The 20,792-nt window shown below is 38.0% G+C and overlaps 1 long non-coding RNA gene across 1 annotated transcript; it reads left to right on the forward strand.

The window, feature by feature from the left end:
* Nucleotides 1-8,843: 8,843 nt before the first annotated feature.
* LOC139136121 (uncharacterized) lies at nt 8,844-9,683 on the forward strand. The gene is made up of 2 exons (XR_011553111.1): nt 8,844-8,938; nt 9,451-9,683. It is a non-coding gene; the product is annotated as an uncharacterized lncRNA (long non-coding RNA).
* Nucleotides 9,684-20,792: the final 11,109 nt, after the last annotated feature.

Below are 20,792 nucleotides of genomic sequence, written 5' to 3' on the forward strand. Positions count from 1 at the left end.
GGAGTTGAGGAGCCCAATTTTTTCCAGCGATACATCCGATATTTAATGAAGATAGGAAAATGCATTTCCATTAGTTTGTTCAAAGTCACTGTGGTAAAAATGAGGGTCTTTGATTTATTCCTCCATTTTGACTGACAGGTGTAATAACCTTCTTTGCCACAATCTTGGCTCACAGAAACAAAGTCTGTTGATAAGAACAATTAACACGTTTTAATCTGACGATTGTCAAATTATTAGATCACTTGGCACGGCCACACAAATATGCTCGACCACACTAAACCTGGAGTTCCCTGGGATCAAGTTTGTTCTAGTCTGTAAGCGCACAATGGAATGTCATTGCCTTTGTTTTTCATTGAAATTGTAATCTACTAAGTAGATTTCCTTGCAAAACAATCTGACGCCAACCTAGGAGAAATGCATGAATTCAGTACTTGTTGACGTGACAAAGCAGTACATCACTGGGTAAACTTTAACATACTGGGTATTTTTATCTCGGTTCAACAAGTTCTTGGTATTGTAGACGCTGCCCGTCACTTCCCTGAACGAACGCCAAAGAGGTGGGAACTGATCAGCGAATATGTCAGCGAGCGTGGTACAGGGGACAATTCATAGAGAGTTCAAATCGGAAACAAACCAACAACCGCTATTTTTACCGCATAACACATCAACTATCGAGCAGCGTACAAGTTAATTTGGTTGCCCTCCTAGTATTTTATATAATTTTCTGGGTTCGTACTTTATCATTCTCTGAAACGCACGTTACCAATATATCACATCTAAGAACAAATCGGAACAGAGAATTACCTGTGTTCTGGGGCTATCTTCAGAAATTGGTCCCATTTTTAAATTTAAGTCAAGAATTTTTGTTTGTCCTCCTAGTATTTTATATAATTTTCTTGGTTCTACAATATGTCGTCTTCGAACCCATCCATCTTCAAGTTTGAAACACTCGTTACCAATATTTCACATCACAGAACAAGTTGGAAAAGAGAATTAGCGGTGTAATTATTCGGATACATTGCTTTTTGCCCTCAGAGTCGATCTAAACTCCAGCTAAATTAGAAAGTTTAGAAGGCTTTTTAGATCGGGCTAAATATCGTAATTATCGGATATATCGCTGGAAAAAAATTTGGACTCTTCAGGGCCGAGCTAAACTCCAGCTAAATTAGAAAGTTCAGAGGGCTTTTTAGATCGGGCTAAATATCGCAATTATCGGATATATCGCTGGGGGAAAAAATTGGACTCTTCAGGGCCGAGCTAAACTCCAGCTAAATTAGAAAGTTTAGAACGATATTTAGATCGGGCTAAATATCGTAATTATCGGATATATCGCTGGAAAAAAATTTGGACTCTTCAGAGCCGAGCTAAACTCCAGCTAAATTAGAAAGTTTAGAACGCTTTTTAGATCGGGCTAAATATCGTAATTATCGGATATATCGCTGGAAAAAATTTGGACTCTTCAGGGCCGAGCTAAACTCCAGCTAAATTAGAAAGTTTAGAACGCTTTTTAGATTGGGCTAAATATCGTAATTATCGGATATATCGCTGAAAAAAAATTTGGACTCTTCAGGGCCGAGCTAAACTCCAGCTAAATTAGAAGTTCAGAAGGCTTTTTAGATCCAGCTAAATTAGAACGTTTAGAAGGCTTTTTAGATCGGGCTAAATATCGTAATTATCGGATATATCGCTGGAAAAAAAATTTGGACTCTTCAGGGCCGAGCTAAACTCCAGCTAAATTAGAAAGTTTAGAACGCTATTTAGATCGGGCTAATATCGTAATTATCGGATATATCGCTGGAAAAAAAATTTGGACTCTTCAGGGCCGAGCTAAACTCCAGCTAAATTAGAAAGTTTAGAACGCTTTTTAGATCGGGCTAAATATCGTAATTATCGGATATATCGCTGGGGAAAAAATTTCGGACTCTTCAGGGCTAAGCTAAACTCCAGCTAAATTAGAAAGTTTAGAACGCTTTTTAGATTGGGCTAAATATCGTAATTATCGGATATATCGCTTTAAAAATTATTTTTGACTCCTCAGAGCCGAGCTAAACTCCAGCTAAATTAGAAAGTTTAGAACGCTTTTTAGATCGGGCTAAATATCGTAATTATCGGATATATCGCTGGGAAAAAATTTGGACTCTTTAAGGCCGAGCTAAACTCCAGCTAAATTAGAAAGTTTAGAACGCTTTTTAGATCGGGCTAAATATCGTAATTATCGGATATATCGCTGGAAAAAAAAAAATTCGACTCTTCAGGGCCGAGCTAAACTCCAGCTAAATTAGAAAGTTTAGAACACTTTTTAGATCGGGCTAAATATCGTAATTATCGGATATATCGCTGGAAAAAAAATTGGACTCTTCAGGGCCGAGCTAAACTCCAGCTAAATTAGAAAGTATAGATCGGTTTCTAGATCGGGCTAAATATCGTAATTATCGGATATATCGCTTGAAAAATTATTTTGACTCCTCAGAGCCGAGCTAAACTCCAGCTAAATTAGAAAGTTTAGAACGCTTTTTAGATCGGGCTAAATATCGTAATTATCGGATATATCGCTGGAAAAAAATTTGGACTCTTCAGGGCCGAGCTAAACTCCAGCTAAATTAGAAAGTTTAGAAGGTTTTTTAGATCGGGCTAAATATCGTAATTATCGGATATATCGCTGGAAAAAATTTGGACCCTTCAGGGCCGAGCTAAACTCCAGCTAAATTTTAGAAGGCTTTTTAGATTGGGCTAAATATCGTAATTATCGGATATATCGCTGAAAAAAATTTGGACTCTTCAGGGTCGAGCTAAACTCCAGCTAAATTAGAAAGTTTAGAAGGCTTTTTAGATCGGGCTAAATATCGTAATTATCGGATATATCGCTGGAAAAAAAATTGGACTCTTCAGGGCCGAGCTAAACTCCAGCTAAATTAGAAAGTTTAGAACGCTTTTTAGATCGGGCTAAATATCGTAATTATCGGATATATCGCTGGAAAAAATTTTTGACTCCTCAGAGCCGAGCTAAACTCCAGCTAAATTAGAAAGTTTAGAACGCTTTTTAGATCGGGCTAAATATCGTAATTATCGGATATATCGCTGGAAAAAAAAATTTGGACTCTTCAGGGCCGAGCTAAACTCCAGCTAAATTAGAAAGTTTAGAACGCTTTCTAGATCGGGCTAAATATCGTAATTATCGGATATATCGCTGGAAAAAAAATTGGACTCTTCAGGGCCGAGCTAAACTCCAGCTAAATTAGAAAGTTAGAACGATATTTAGATCGGGCTAAATATCGTAATTATCGGATATATCGCTGGAAAAAATTTGGACTCTTCAAAGCCGAGCTAAACTCCAGCTAAATTAGAAAGTTTAGAACGCTTTTTAGATCGGGCTAAATATCGTAATTATCGGATATATCGCTGGAAAAAAATTTGGACTCTTCAGGGCCGAGCTAAACTCCAGCTAAATTAGAAAGTTTAGAACGCTTTTTAGATCGGGCTAAATATCGTAATTATCGGATATATCGCTGAAAAAAAATTTGGACTCTTCAGGGCCGAGCTAAACTCCAGCTAAATTAGAAAGTTCAGAAGGCTTTTAGATCCAGCTAAATTAGAACGTTTAGAAGGCTTTTTAGATCGGGCTAAATATCGTAATTATCGGATATATCGCTGGAAAAAAATTTGGACTCTTCAAGGCCGAGCTAAACTCCAGCTAAATTAGAAATTGAAAACGCTTTGTAGATCGGGCTAAATATCGTAATTATCGGATATATCGCTAGAAAAAAAATTTGTTGGACTCTTCAGGGCCGAGCTAAACTCCAGCTAAATTAGAATGTTTAGAACGCTTTTAAGATCGGGCTAAATATCGTAATTATGGGATATATCGCTTGGGAAAAAAATTGGACTCTTCAGGGCCGAGCTAAACTTCAGCTAAATTAGAAAGTTTAGAACGCTTTCTAGATTGGGCTAAATATCGTAATTATCGGATATATCGCTTTAAAAATTATTTTGACTCCTCAGAGCCGAGCTAAACTCCAGCTAAATTAGAAAGTTTAGAACGCTTTTTAGATCGGGCTAAATATCGTAATTATCGGATATATCGCTGGGAAAAAATTTGGACTCTTCAAGGCCGAGCTAAACTCCAGCTAAATTAGAAAGTTTAGAACGCTTTTTAGATCGGGCTAAATATCGTAATTATCGGATATATCGCTGGAAAAAAATTTGGACTCTTCAGGGCCGAGCTAAACTCCAGCTAAATTAGAAAGTTTAGAACGCTTTTTAGATCGGGCTAAATATCGTAATTATCGGATATATCGCTGAAAAAAAAAAATTGGGCTCTTCAGGGCCGAGCTAAACTCCAGCTAAATTAGAAAGTATAGAACGGTTTCTAGATCGGGCTAAATATCGTAATTATCGGATATATCGCTTGAAAAATTATTTTTGACTCCTCAGAGCCGAGCTAAACTCCAGCTAAATTAGAAAGTTTAGAACGCTTTTTAGATCGAGCTAAATATCTTAATTATCGGATATATCGCTGGAAAAAAATTTGGACTCTTCAGGGCCGAGCTAAACTCCAGCTAAATTAGAAAGTTTAGAAGGTTTTTTAGATCGGGCTAAATATCGTAATTACCAGATATATCGCTGAAAAAAAATTGGACTCTTCAGGGCCGAGCTAAACTCCAGCTAAATTAGAAAGTTTAGAACGATATTTAGATCGGGCTAAATATCGTAATTATCGGATATATCGCTGGAAAAAAATTTGGACCCTTCAGGGCCGAGCTAAACTCCAGCTAAATTTTAGAAGGCTTTTTAGATTGGGCTAAATATCGTAATTATCGGATATATCGCTGAAAAAAATTTGGACTCTTCAGGGTCGAGCTAAACTCCAGCTAAATTAGAAAGTTTAGAAGGCTTTTTAGATCGGGCTAAATATCGTAATTAGCGGATATATCGCTGGAAAAAAAATTGGACTCTTCAGGGCCGAGCTAAACTCCAGCTAAATTAGAAAGTTTAGAACGGTTTTTAGATCGGGCTAAATATCGTAATTATCGGATATATCGCTTGAAAAATATTTTTGACTCAGAGCCGAGCTAAACTCCAGCTAAATTAGAAAGTTTAGAAGGCTTTTTAGATCGGGCTAAATATCGTAATTATCGGATATATCGCTGGAAAAAAATTTGGACTCTTCAGGGCCGAGCTAAACTCCAGCTAAATTAGAAAGTTTAGAACGGTTTCTAGATCGGGCTAAATATCGTAATTATCGGATATATCACTTGAAAGAATTTTTGACTCCTCAGAGCCGAGCTAAACTCCAGCTAAATTAGAAAGTTTAGAAGGCTTTTTAGATCGGGCTAAATATCGTAATTATCGGATATATCGCTGGAAAAAAAATTGGACTCTTCAGGGCCGAGCTAAACTCCAGCTAAATTAGAAAGTTTAGAACGCTTTTTAGATCGGGCTAAATATCGTAATTTAGCTGTGTTTAGCTGTGTTTTATCGTGTTTAGCTTATTTAGCTCCCATTGACAATACACAGAGTTTAGAACAGGAACACGGCGAGAGACACAATTCCGCACCTAACTCGAAATGTCGGGCGTCGACTTGCGAAGGTTAATCACTTGTTGCCAAAATACAGCTATTGGCGACGCATTTGGTATCGTGTAATACGCGTGGTTTTATACAAACAGCTTTTGTGATATCCTTGCATCAGGAAAAACTAAATCTGTTAACCGGGGTTTCATTGTTTTGAAAAAGCGAAGTAAAAATGTTGGCATTTCGAAATGCTACAAACTCGGAAACAGCTAACCACGTGGAGTAACCCGTTTTAGCAATTGCTCGTCAAAATGCGCCGTTCAAAACCGATTACGTCTTTGGACCATAATCACTTGGACAAGTTTACTAATCTACTTTGTGGCGATAATCGCGTGTTGACCTTGAATTATTATGCGATTACATGTGGTTGCCAATAAACATTTCCGTAGAGTCTGGGAAGTGCTTGTTACAACGGCGTAAAATTGTACACACTGTGTGGTATCGCTGCGGTAAATCAACAAAAATGCCTTTCCATTTTCGAGGTCAACGACCGCCTTTTGTGGCCGATTAATATGTTGTCTCCTGCCCTATCTATATATCGACTTGAAACGATGGCGCACGCTGCAATTTAAAATTCTTATAATAGTAAAAGTATTCAATTCAGCGAGGATGCAATGTCACTGATACTGACGCGTGTTTGATTAGGCGGATCAGAAACTAATCCGATAAACATGGACCCTGGACTGCCGTGATGAACTCGTAATCTGTACATGTATAAGCGCAAACCACGGTCAGTAGAGGGGGAACTACCTCCACTCTCTATGTGCAAACCTAAAAGATCTTTGTCAGTGTCATTACCTGTCAGACCTGCCGCTGTGGGCGCTAATTCCTTATAAAGTACCGACATACGCGCGTTGCAGAAAGGACGTATCTAAGCTGCCGATGAATAGGCTGCTGAAAAAGTGACACCTTCTTGAACTTTTTTTGGTTTTTGCTGAGCAGAACAGCCGTTTCAAAAATAAACTTTTTCCACAAAGACCATCCGCTGATGCCAACAAATAACAATAATACCTTATTTACAAAATAACTATTTACATCGATGTTAGATATACTGTTCTACGTATTGAACTTCGCTATCTGTAAAAATCACCATCGTTCTTGTAAAATAAGTTCTAGATAATTAAAATTCATTGTTAATTAGAAAGTGGATGAGGTAATGATCGACCCCATTACTTGAAATAGACAAGCTGTCGCACAGGGTACAGGGAAAAGTCCCCTGGGGTAGGGAGGAAGGTGATTTTGTGCAACGGTTTACCTTATTTGATTTTATTAATTTTGACTGTGATATTTCAAATAAAGAGTTCAACTCTACACCGTCTGACTGCGGACAAGTCCTTATCTCCTCTCCAACTTGTGTATACACCACTGTATTGCTCCGAAAACATTGCCAACTTGCTAATCCGCTGTCCGTATAAGCGGATTAAGTGATTGAGTCAACACCTCAGCTGTCCCACACGCACTACAATAAGGATCGTGTGGGACGGCTGTGGTATTTATGCTTCCTGATTTGCATGACGATTGCATCGGTCTTTTTCTTCATGTCCTGCTTGGTCCAACCCTCCGGCAAAACTACTTCTCATTTCTGCTTTCTGGTGAACGATCTTTTCTTTTCCGTTTTCCACATTTTGTTTGCAGTGTTTCCCTTTCATGTTTGGAATATTCTGATGTGTACCGCCTGTAGTGATGCATATACAGTAGCTTCAACTGCAGACAATCATGCATTATATCGTAACCGTGTCGATCGACACGACCTCAAGGTGTTTCCCGTGGTTCGCGTTTCCAAAAGGCACGTGTAGGTAGATCTGTAGAAAACAAGATTACGGCTCCAAATGCGCGAAGTCAATCGTTACATCATTGTTCTACAGTCCCTCTTGAATACAATTAACCAGACGCTGCGTGTCTGGGGTGTCTTTGGTATGGTCCATTTGAAGAAGTGACCGTTGAGGGCGGTAAGATTGGCAGACAGCACTTTCCGAAAACCGGGAGAAGAGAGTGGTCCTCCGAATGAAGAAATTTTATCAAAAAGTCAACGGCTTGTCATTCTTTTGATATCGATACAATGCTTATTTTGGTGTTATTTACCATGTAAATATTTGTATCCCCTTCCTGTGTCGGTTTCGCTCTAGCTATCTCAGAAAAAAAAATGGAGTCCGTCGGACCTTTTCATATCTATGAGTCGTGACTATCGGCACTTATCATTTAAATAGATAGACGAAATAAACTTGTTTTTTTCGGCGGTCTATGATCAAACCTTATAGCCTATTCATAACTATGTGTCCCATATTTGTAAAAGCTAAATTTATTTCTAGAGCATCGGTACAACGTTCTGTACAATTAGTGGTAGAGATGATAATTGGTGACGAAAACCACGGAGGTCAATGAACTCAGAGTTTGTAATTGGTGGAGGGACTGTGAATGTGACAAAATACTTTAATAAGACAAAAGACATCTCGAATAAATATAGCTTGAAGTAGCGATTAAAATAAGGTCTGTCTCTCTGCACGAGCGAGGGCCGTACTATTTGTAACCGATTACTCTCCATGTGCAGCCTATAATCTACGGCGTTCTTGCGATCACAACTCATGAAGAAAACCTCTGAAATACGAGAGACACGTGAAACCTTTTTTAAAATAGGCCTCTGTATGTGTAAAGCAACATGGATATGACTTTTTATGAAATCTGTGGATACATTTATTGTCTTTTTAATGTCTTCGGGGTCAGAATTTTTTTGAACAAACGTAAAGAGAACACTATTTCAATGTTAGAGCGTTTACTCTAAATAACAATAATACGGGTGGATTATTAGGCGGGTAAATTGTCAGACCCCTATGTCTGTTACCGATCAATAACCTTTTGACTTTTAAAGACAGAAAGCGTGCCGACTCGTTGACTGCCCGGGGCCGGACGAAGATAATGTTATCGACTTGCAGCGCTTGAATTCGCTGAACGACGGAAAGACTTTTGGTTTAAATTCCACCACTGTGTGAAGATTGTCTGTCTTTGCTTGTCTCTATCACAGGGGCTCATAAGTGCCTATTTAAGTCAATATTACAGCGTTTTTCTTTCTTTTTCAATGTACAAATAAAGCTGAAGAGCACAACATTTGTGTAGCTGTCTTTTGTGTAGCTTGTATTGGCATGTGTAGTGCGCCCTCAATGGGGAATGTGATCATATGTAAATACGACCTTTACACTCTGGTCTCAGCATACCTAATTTGCATGCATAATCAGCAAATCCTTTCAAATGAACAGCGCCCTCATCTATACCTCACGACGTTACAGAATTTTTCCTCTCCGTAAAATCAGCAGATTTTGGTCATTTCTGTGACTTTTCGAAGAATCTGAATACTACAAGTTTGCAAAATAGCGGTAAGTGCGATGTTCTAACCTTTTTATATTCATTTACCAACTTTTCACCAGAGATTACCTATATACTGTCGAGCCGGCGTGTGTCATTGTGTGGATTTTCTCCGTTTTCAACACTGCCCCGCGCGTTTGTGCAGCCCAATTTTACAACCTGCTTTGTTCAAAATGTAAGTTCAGTTATCCGTTTGTGGAATTTCGGCAGTATTTTGGTAGTTCAAGGCCGGCAAAACAGTGAAAATTGACATTTTCAGAGTGTATCACACACGGGGTTTTCACAACATGGTGTCCGCGTAAAACCCGGAAGTGCTGCTTTTTTCTGTACTGAGTCCATGTACACACGTGTCAGTTAGTTGTGGCCGTTACCACCACCAGTTTTTGCATAGGGCCTTGAAATAAGCGTGATATACCCGTATATTTAAACAATCTATGAAAGAAACCATTAATTTTGAAAAAAAAAGTATGTTAACCAAGCACTGTTTGAGATTTTAATATTTATTTTCTCGTTTTTCTTTCAGAAGATGCTGTGTTGCCAATATTTGAGAGACTTTGCCATTCATCGACGTATTGTGCTCTTCTGAGTGTTGCATTGTAATTGGTTTGTGGAGAACATCCTGCCTGTGTTTTTACACTGGTTTGGTCATTTTTCACATTGCATAGGTCTGCAGTCAAGGGTGAGCCGAAACTGAGTCTGTTGACATTTTTGTTGTGGCATTTCAGTCTGGTGTTGTCATTAAAAAAGTAAAATTTACTTGGTTGTAGTCTGATTCATTCTCATTCTCTCTTTAAACTTTGAGGAATTCCATTGTACTCGGTAATTTAGCGATACACAGTAAATATTTCAGATTAAGGATCACTACTCCTCCTGTCTTTCCTACACATTAACTTTGGAGAAATGGTCAGGTCTCTTTCTAAAGTTGCACATCCTTCCAAGGATGTTTGTGGGCCATGTGCTAAGTGCAAGGTAGACAAAGTCAATAGATGGTATCACAATATAAATAAGGACAGCAATTTTAAAGTTTGGATTGAGACACAAAATATATCTGATAGAGACTGTGTCTGTTCAGCATGTCAGAAACAGTTGGAGAAAATGTTTACTGAGCAAAATGTGCAAACCAGTGTTACAGCACCTGAAATAGCTGAAAACAACTGTTTTGTTTGTAATTCAAATAAGAAGACAAGTGAATGTAAAATTACTGACAGGGAGTTATTTCTATCAGTGTTTGATATTTTGATATCCAAATGCCCAGCTGACATTCCAGAGCAAACACATCTGTGTGAACAGCATTACAGTCTTTATCGTAAAGCCAAGTATTGTCGAAAACACTGTGCAATGTCTGACTGCAATAAGGTACTAACTTTGTCTAAACATCCCCACAGCCAGATGTTCTAAATGAATACTTTAAAGAACAGGGTGAATATGCTGGCATTACTCTGTGCAGTGATAGTGAAATATGCCAGGCTTGTTATATGAGACTTTACCATACTCTAGACATTGTTTTGAAACAGAAAAGTGGTGCTGTGTCAACAGATGCAGATTTTAGAACTGTTTTAGGACAAATTGATGATACAATGGGGAATTTTACATCAGACGGTGATATTGACAGCATTTCTTTGTATAAAGTAGCATTATACTTCGGAGAAAAACTTTTACAAAGAGAACCTTTCTTACTTCAAGAAGTAAAAGATAAATATTGCCTTGAAGTGACACAGTTGCATTCATTGAAACAAGTGAATGAAAAACCACTTCTCTTCTACACTGGCAAAGCTACATCTTATTTCAAGAATGAATTCTCAAAACTTTTTGGTTACCATGTCCTTTTCTCTACTGTCAAAACAGGTTCTTCTATCAGTCGAACCTATGGTACCATGGTACTTAGATTTGGAGCAAATGTAACAAACATGTTACATAAACACTATTATTTACAAGCAGCTCAGATTAAGAGAATGGAAACCAATTTTGAAGAAATTAAACAAGTGTCAAAATCTGTTTCTGAAAGTAAGCTTGACTTATACACTGAACTTGCTCATATTTCCAATGTTCTCAGAGAGAGATTGGTAGAACAGTGTGACAAATTCATTGAAATGGGTAAAATGAATGGAGATCTTTCAGAATTGGAAATTGAGAAATTGGTCAAAGAAACAGACCCTATATTGTGGAATTTCATTTTTCTTTTGACTCAAAGTAACTCTGAGAGAGCTGAAATGATCAGAGAGTCTTTTAAGTGGTCTGAACACTATTTGGCCTTCAATAAAGAAGGGTCTGTCAACAAGCACAAAAAGATGTTGAAAATATTTTACAATATATGCCATTTGCTGTTTCTGTCCAATTCTGAATGTTCATATCCAATGCACCTCCTACTTGGTGACTGTGTTGACTCCTTCAGTGGGTCAACCAAACTTACATCTATATTGAACTCTTTTGGCATCATATGTTCCAAGAAAACAACACGAGAACATATCAATCAAGTGGTTGGTGAAAAAATTGTTGAAAACTTCTCAAGTAGTTTCACTTGTGACTCCTTTGCAGTCACCTCCCTTGATAACATTGACATAGGCCAACCGTATGCTGCTGTTGGTCCTGGATTCAAAAACAGGGGAATACATGCGACATCATATCAATCTGTTGAACCCAAACCTGTGTCAATTAAAAACCAACAGGCTGATTTTGTGCCAGGTAGCACACGCCCTCGGCAATTTTCAGAATTAAAACTTATAAATGTTCAATGTGATGAGAGTGCTTTGTTTAGATGCATTGCATCCTATTCATCTTCAGAATTAAGGGTGTGTGAAAGATCTATAGATGGAAAAGCTACAGATGAGACTTTTGCTGCTTTGGAAGATAGATTAGTTGTGGACATAAGGAAATTAATTGGAAATTTACTTTTCTGTGATCAGACATATGATTTTTTGAGGAACAGTTGTCACTGAAAGAACAGGAATTTCTTCTATCAGGACAGTTTCCTGATTTCTATCAAAGGGGTCAAGATTTATCAAAATCAGAAACAAGGGGTGACTACACTGAACTGATATGCTTGTCATACTTACTGAAGTGTCCTGTTAGAGTATACTGTAGTGATGGAAGTTTGATCTGTGAATTTGGTGACAAGTATAGTGGTGTAGAACCTTTTTGTGTCACACGTTCAAACTATGGGTCTTTCAAGCTACTAATCTCAGCTGAGACACTAGCTGACAAATCTAACTTTTATGACCAAGCTTCACAAAATATTCTACGACCATGGTACACTATGAACATGCGATTACTTGACCCAGATGTAATCAACATGAGAATGGTAGACATTTTCAAAGTACCTCTCTTTCCATCAGATACATCTGCAACAGAACAAGCCGAGCCACCCACTAAAAAGAGAAAAGCTAAGTCATCTCTCCAGGAAATTAAATTAGCCACTGAAGAAGTGCAGCATTTTCTACCACCAATTCCTGTTCAGAATCCTAAAATGACAACACCTCTCTTAAATTAGCAGACTTTGATCTTTCAAGTAATGAGCAAGAACATCTAACTAAACTGAAGAGTGATATTTTTGTGTATTGCATGCAGAAGCACACAATACAGGTTTTACAGTCTGATGTGTTGCTGGGAAATATAAGGTCTTCCATGTCATCTTTGTCATCTCCATACACTGAACAGTCTAAAGTGGTGTTTTTAGGTGTTCTAAATGAACCATGTGACAGATTAGATACAGTTAAACATGTGGTAGAGAAACTGCACTCCATCTTTAAGATTGGCATCAGACTAAAATATCTTGTTGTTGTTGTTGGCGATGGAAAGACATTTGATTTGCTGGTACAATTGAAAGGTGATTATCCAGATGAGCTTCAGTGGCTTATTCCATTTCCTGGGGATTGGCATATTTTGAAAACACACAACCTGTGCTTTTCAAAATATACATGGAAGCTGGCTTGAAGGAAATTGCAAAGTGTCATTATAAGGAGGAAGGCCTTTTGACAAAATTAATCGAATGTCACAATTTTAAACGGTGCCACCAATTTCTGTTGCTTTCATGGGAAGCTCTATACAGATATCAAATACAACAATTCTTGCTATTTAAACAAGGGATAAATCAGAGCAGTGGAGAGGATATTGAGGAAGTTTTGAAGTCTGTACTGAAATCTATACAGGATTTGCAAAAATTCTCAAATGTACGTGAAGAAGACAAAATCACATCTCTTATGAGTGATTTAAAATGCAAATTAAGTGGCTTGGAAGAAGAATTCCTCATGTTTATTACTGATATGTGTGGAAAAGATGATACATTTAAATTTTGGACTGATTTTGTCCATCGTGATTGTTTTTCGTATATTGCTTTGTATTTGGCAGTTCGCAGTTCTAACTGGACTCTAAGGGTGGCATCCCTTAAGATGTTAGCCCCACTTTTCCATGCTTATGACAGGCCCACATATCTCCGGCTTGTTCCGAGGCACCTGATGGACCTGTTATGTATGCCAAATAGTGTACTCAGTCATCTAAGCGCTGGTGGTTTCACTGTTTCAGTCACAGGAATAAACTGGCGGGAAATTGCATTGGACGAAGCGCACGAGTCATTAATAAACTTGAGCGTTAAAACTGCCATCCATAAACCATCACCCGAACTGCTGGATAATTTAGCAATTTACCTACCGTACAGAGCATCATGCCAGTCCAATTTGCTGTCACAAACTGTCCCTGTAACAAACTCGGTAAATGGTGTGCCAACAAAGCATAGGGATGAGCAGAAAAGTGTAAAAGAATTCTGTGAATCAATTGCAAGATGTTACTATGAGAAAGTAAAAGAGAGTAATGTTTTTGATTATAACATTACAGAAAACAGAGGAATTATCAAGCTTTTTACAGACGAAGTTGCAACTGGGTCAGTCAGTGAAGATTTATTGCAATTCTATGATGTGGGCAAAAAAGCATGTGATAGTTACATTTCTGCTAGATTGCTCAAACTGCCAAGCACAGAAGCACCAGTCAGAAGGAAAAGGCTGAAAACATTCTCTACAGTTAAAATTGTGAAAAGAAAAGTCAGAAGCAGTGACCAGGATAAAAAAATTTTAGACTTGTGTTTAAGAAAGCAAATTGCTTTCTCAATTAAAACTGGGCAAGCAATAGATGGGTTCAAACAATTTGTACCATTACCCAGGGCAATATGTGGTGCAGATGGTAGTATGTATCACCAAGGTACAAAGTCCAACACTACAAAGGTACTTAAATCCAGATATCAAAAAGAAAATGTCATGGTAGATGCACTCCCAACAAACTGGAAGCCTGGTCTAGTTGTTCTTGAGGGCATGTTTATAATACAGACTGCCCCAATTAGGAGCCATCACAAATCATTTAAAGACTATTTTCAATATCTAGTCAGACGATGGATCTCTCCAAATTTCAGGCATGCTACTACATGTGTTCACCTTCTATTTGATGATCCAAATTCTCTGTCACAATCAAATCCAAGTCCCAAAGTCCTAGAACAGTGCAGAAGGGATACAAACAAGAAGAAAAAGTGTCGTGTGTATGACTCACTGACACTGGAATCCCCCCTTCCCAAAGAACCATGGCAAACCTTTTTGGGTGAAAGAAAGAACAAAAGGCTTCTGATTCAATTGATGTGCACAGAAATTCCAAAACTGGTGAAGCCTTTGCTTGTATGTAACCAGGAATTGCTTGTTGCAGGGGGATTTGATGGCACTGACAAAGGCAAGGCATTTGTTAAAATGCCCAAATACAAGATGCTGTTCACAATCCTGTATTCAGTGGAAATCATGAGGAAACAGACACACGGATATGGCTGCATGTTGTAAAATCTTCACACAGTAATATCCTCATATTTTCCCCTGATACTGATGTGTACCACATTGGGCTCCCCTACCTTGAATCTGGAGAACTAAATCATGTTGATGAATGTGGTATCAATAAGGAAAAGGACATATACATTCAGATGAGTTCCCGAGGTCACATTTCCTATTTGCATCTTAATCAGTTAAGTGACTCAATATCACGAGATCCAGATGTCTGTGAAATTCCAGATGGACAACGAAACAAATGCTTTCAGACAATTTTTATTGCAACAGGGTGCGATTACATTTCGTTTTTTGTTGGTTTAGGAAAGGCTGCTTTCCTAAACACCTTCTTTCAGTACTCCAGTTTCATTTCTGGCTTTGAAGGAAATTTGGCTGACATAGAGAGCTCCTCTGGTTTAATAGGGTTTTACAGACTTGTTGGATGTGCATACTATAAGAAATTTAACAGTGAATTTGTTGGTGAGAGTACAAGTCCTGTAGATCTATTCAAACATGTAAAATCAAATAATCCTAATGGTGATGCAGTTGACATACATCATAAATGGCTTCTCAAAATAAGGAACACCATTTTAGTAAGAACCAGAGGTGAGGAAGAATGCATACCAAATCCATCAGCACTCAAGTATCACTGGTTACGTGTTTGTTTCATATCTAATTTGTGGAATCAATCACACAAAGCACACATCCAGCTGCCCCCATATGATGATTATGGGTTTAAAGTTTAAGGAACACAACTGAGTATTGTTTGGGATACTGATGAGAATCTTGAGAGTGTGCGAGAAAATGTCACCTTTTATACAAAGGGATGTGGTTGCAAAGGAGGTTGTAAAAATAGGCAATGTTCATGCAGAAAGAAGGGGGTTACATGTTGACCTGGATGTCATTGTGTCAATTGTGAAAATACAAGTAGCAAAGATGAAACTTTGGGAGATGAAAATGTTGAAATAATGAATATGATACAAGATGAGCAGATAGTTGATGAGAATTGTGACACTGAAATTGAGGTAACTGACGAAATAGAGGGGGAATATGAATTACCAGATGAAGATCAATGGCAAGAGAGTGAAAATGAAAGTGACCAAAATGAAGATTCTGATAAGTGAAGTTGAAAGTTCCTTCAAGCCACAAATATTTTTACTGATTTCACTAGAAACTGATGTCCGCTAATTCTAAACTAATTAAATTCCCATTGACAAGTCAATTTTCCATACTTTGCATAACACAAGCTAAAATAAATTCATGGCGAAAATCCAGATTTTCAGCAAAATACCAGTAATAATAAGGTCAGTATATTGGTTCGTCGTAATACCAGCCTAGTATGTCATAGCCGTGTGGAGTCAGTTACTTCCGGGTTCCGTCGTGCTGCAACACATCAACTCGACGAAGTAGACATTTTCTGCCCGATATCAGTCATTGAATTCCCTTTCGAGGTCAAATTTACTTGAATATGGTCAAATCATGTTTGATTTATTACCATGGACGTTTCTACTCCGTATCGCTTTCATGCCATCAAGTTTCGAACCAAGGTCGCAATGACCACAGTCCGAAGTACTCAGTACACATTGCATTGCATGTACCAATGTAATGACTGTGGGCCACAGCCTAGGGAGTCATCTTCAACACTGCCCCGCGTCGTTGTGCAGGCTCGTACGTGCATCAAACTTGGTAGAGACGTAGTAGATGTATACTAGATCCGAATTACCTCAATGGGCCCCTAGTTCAAGACCCCTCAACCTTGTTAGAAGTCTTAACACTAACGCAATGTGAGCAAAAGAGATCAACTATCTCACGATGACACAGGTCAGACAATCGTAATCTTACCTTACTGTTTATTCCAAGTGCAATCAACACCATAAAATTGAAGATACAACAGTCGCTTGCTAAAATCATTGAAAAAAATATACTTTGAAGACCGAATTTTTGATATCCCGGCCTTTCAAAGTGATGCTCTGCTTCACACTCGTACCAGACCGAACGCCATTGTGGCTTGCACTGAAAGCGAGGCTCTGCAGCCAAAGATTTTATGCAAATTTGGTAGGCAGAATCCAGCGTGATGCAATTCCGTGACCTCTAGCCAATTCCTCTGGCCATGCCTTCTGGCCACGTGTACAGACGTCGCTGTGTTTACTGTACTATATTTACAGTAAGCATAGCGAGGGCAGGGCAGGAAGTAGGCATGGCTAGAGCCGGGCCTAGAGGTCACGGAACTAAAGGTCACATTTACGAGGACGCACTATACATGCCAATACACGCTACACAAAAGACAGCTACACAAGTGTTGTGCTCTTCAGCTGGATTATTTGTAACATTGAAAAAGAAAGAAAAACGCTGTAATATTGACTTAAATAGGCACTTATGAGGCCCTGTGGTCTCTATGATGAGATTTATTCTGTGCATCCGTCTACAAAGGTATCTTTGTCTGTATTTTTCGTTTCGTATGTGTTCACCTAGTTTTACGTACTTTTAACTGGCGGGTACTGTGAGCATATTTACATACACTGTAATTCATGGTAGGACAGAAAAGACAAAAGAAACCGATTCGAAGTCAAGACAATGTTGATACTACCGCTCAGAGGTAATTATCAACATGAGACATACAAAAATTAGAAAAATTAATAACTTGGCTTGGTGGCTCCGTGCATAATTGAAATGACTTTGATAGTTTCCAGTTTCTGATTGTTTTCATGACGCCGTGAACACGATTAGGTCTCTGTGGGTAGTTATCCAAACACGTGCACCAACCTGTAAACGTAGATCCGGCGCTGAGTAATATGATACAGTAAGTTGGACACGTAATTAGCATCGTCAACGGATAACAATCAAAGCAAGGTTCACAACGTCGTTGTCAGGATACGAGTTCCTATTTGCAAAGAATGAGACGTTTGACATGAATTATGTGGCTTTGAATTTGAATACATTGTACCGCTACATGCAGGTTTGTAGCTTCACACACTCATTTGTAAGATTTCGTCCCCGGTCCCTTAACGATTCTTGAACATTGACAGGAGTCGGATGATGGCTTTTCGTCATCATCGTTGAGACGGCTTTTAAACTTTAATCCCGCATGAAATCTCATTGCAATATTTCATCATCAGTTTACATAAAATGAAATTCTATGAAACCATATATGTTATCTAGCACTTTACATTAAGGCATTCAGAACAGTCAAGAAAACGCTGACGGAGGGCATTACTTTTCTCGATAGATCAACATTTCCGTGGGCTTGGTTACTCCGCGTGTAATGATTAGCGTGTCTTCTCTCAAGAAATCTTCGTATTTCAGGTGCAAAGCTTGCGAAATCCTTTTCCTCGGAGATTCGAACATGACTTGACATTCGAAACGGTACTAATATCTCTGCAAGGTGTCTTGCGCGCCCACGTACAAAAATCGACTAGAGAGAAAGTGGAAAACTGTCAAAAGATTTTCCTTTTCAAATATCTCTGCCATTGCGTGATTTTACAAGCCTGGGTCACTTTTCCATTAACAGATATCACAGTGCTCGATCATTCAGCCAATTTACCAATTACTGGTTTACTCGTCAAACAATTTTTTTAAACCGCTGTGGACAAAATTGTTCGTATTTTTATCATTTAAATATCGCGCTTTAAAGTGAAAGTATTGAATACACCCGCCATACAAAAGTTATTTTCACAACATCGCTCTTTGGAAAATCATATCAATCTTTGAAGTCTCAGTTTTCCCCTAGTACAAAGTCACGAATCATGTCCTTATGATGATTCTATGCTTAGCGCCCTCTGTTGGAGATGTCATCGATTGATGAGAACGTCACTCAAATGTGACCACAAAGCTACAGAGACAAAATGAGATTTGTTGATTTGTCAATAACAAAAGTGCAGTGTATAATTTAAAATTTGATAAAAATATAAAACATAATTTAAACATACACTAATTACTGAACAAAATATTAATACTCTGTCACAGTAAACCTATAATTGAACTTGCAATATTATGGTAGAGTGGTTACAGAAACGAAAACAATAATTATGTGTTCTTCTGGCATTATTAGTGTGTGTGTTTTAACTTTTACTTTCAGCTGCCACACCAACAATTAAAATGAATGTAATTAGTGTAAAATATAATGTAAATAGTGTCCCAAATATCTCTTGCAGTCACGCCTCCTTAGCTTGCATATTAAAATGGAGACCAATTCATCACAAAGCGCACAGGCAAGCACCCACAACATCGAATTAGAAATTTCATTTAAAAAACTATAAAACTATAACTATAAAGTATTTTTAATGTGCACACAATTATGCCTGTATTCATTTCTGTCATCAAAATTTGCCCATTTTTCTGAAAATGTACACCCTTGAAATCTGACCAATTTTCAGACCCTGTAACAGGCCCTGTAAATTCAATACTGACACACCACTGTTTGTACACCAGTATTTCAGTCATGAGGTCACAGCACTGGATACACTCAGAAATGACATCACTGTATACATTACTTTAATACCAGGCCTGATACAGACCTGTTCATACACCGCTGATATCTGAGCAATTTTACAGGTCATGTAACAGAGGTTATTTCTTAAGGATTGTTACAGGTACTGGTCAGACCCTGTTACAGGCATGTACTGAAATCTAACTGTACTTTTCTTACTGTGTATAAGCCGCATTGTTTCTTGTCATGTTTTATTCTTCATCCGTATTTCCCTTCATCTCAGTACTTACTGACTTCCGCTTTTTGTCAGAAACAGCGATCAGAGTGCCTGTATAATTGGCAAAATTATACATCTCTTACAGTGTTTCCTAATACATAGCAAAAGTTGACAAGTGTGTTTTTACGCTTTTTGTTTCATCAGACGAAATACACTGAAACAATTCGTCAGATTGCCCTTCGACCTAGCCATATGCCACCCATCGACTATGAGGTCGCGAAGGGGAACTTTACAACCCCATATGTCGCAATCGGACAAGAGGTGAGACGCATTTTTTTTCCTGATAGTAAAAGAAAGAGTCTATAGTCGCATTTCTCATTCTGTGAAGAAAACGGAACATATCAGCTTTAAAATGGAAAAAAATATCCTGAAAGTGAAAGTTTAATAAATCTGTTCTCTCTACTTGTCTGTTTATAACAGGTGGCGAACCAGCGGTACAGTAACTACGGCTACTACGATTGAATTCAACAAATGACAAGTCAGTCATAAAGTTTTCTGTTCGCTGTAGCCGACGAGAAGACAAATAGCGATTACACTGTGAACAATTTTACAATAGAAATTTAACTCAATAAAATACGAATGTGTTGTAGTCAGTAAAGAAAAGCCATATAAGAAGTTTCGGTGCAATAAATAACCCCCCCCCCCTCTCTCTCTCTCTCTCTCTCTCTCTCTCTCTCTCTCTCTCTCTCTCTCTCTCTCTCTCTCTCTCTCTCTCTCTCTCTCATATAACTATCTAATAACACCTGCGTAATGCAGCTTCAATCTGCCGTAAGTCTCTCTTTCCATCTACATTATCACTCTCTTCCATGTACGCTATCCACGTTTTGTCATGTACAGCAATTCCAGACCTCATGTGCGTCATGCTGTTCTGTGATATGCAACATTTTCTTAATCTGACAACGACATTTCATTTATTTTTTAGTATTTGTAAATATCTAGGACGGGATTTAATATGAAAATATATGAAATGCATCTTTAACTTTCTTTGTAAGTATTTTCGGACTCTATATATACCGATACTGTGTGGTATAATACATAAATTGCACCAAGTCCTATATTTTTATACTAATATTCAGTTCAATTTGATAGAAAGAGTGATATTTTTGTATACGTTACTAAGGTAATTCGAAGCAAGAGAAATCAATAATATTCTTCGCAAGTTCACATCAAACATACGGGGCACCTTACACGTGTTGTCGTGGTAACGAATATATAAGTGCCTATGCTATTTTCTTAAATGTAAAACTATAGCCAAATAAAATTAGGAAAAGAAAATTGATAAAGAGCAGTGTTGAATCTATTTATTTGTGTGTGACATGGTTTTGCGGATACGTAAATTGAAAAGAATGATATTATTGAACTAAATAGAAGCTTGT

Source organism: Ptychodera flava, chromosome 7, assembly GCF_041260155.1.
Source record: "Ptychodera flava strain L36383 chromosome 7, AS_Pfla_20210202, whole genome shotgun sequence".
NCBI lineage: Eukaryota > Metazoa > Hemichordata > Enteropneusta > Ptychoderidae > Ptychodera > Ptychodera flava.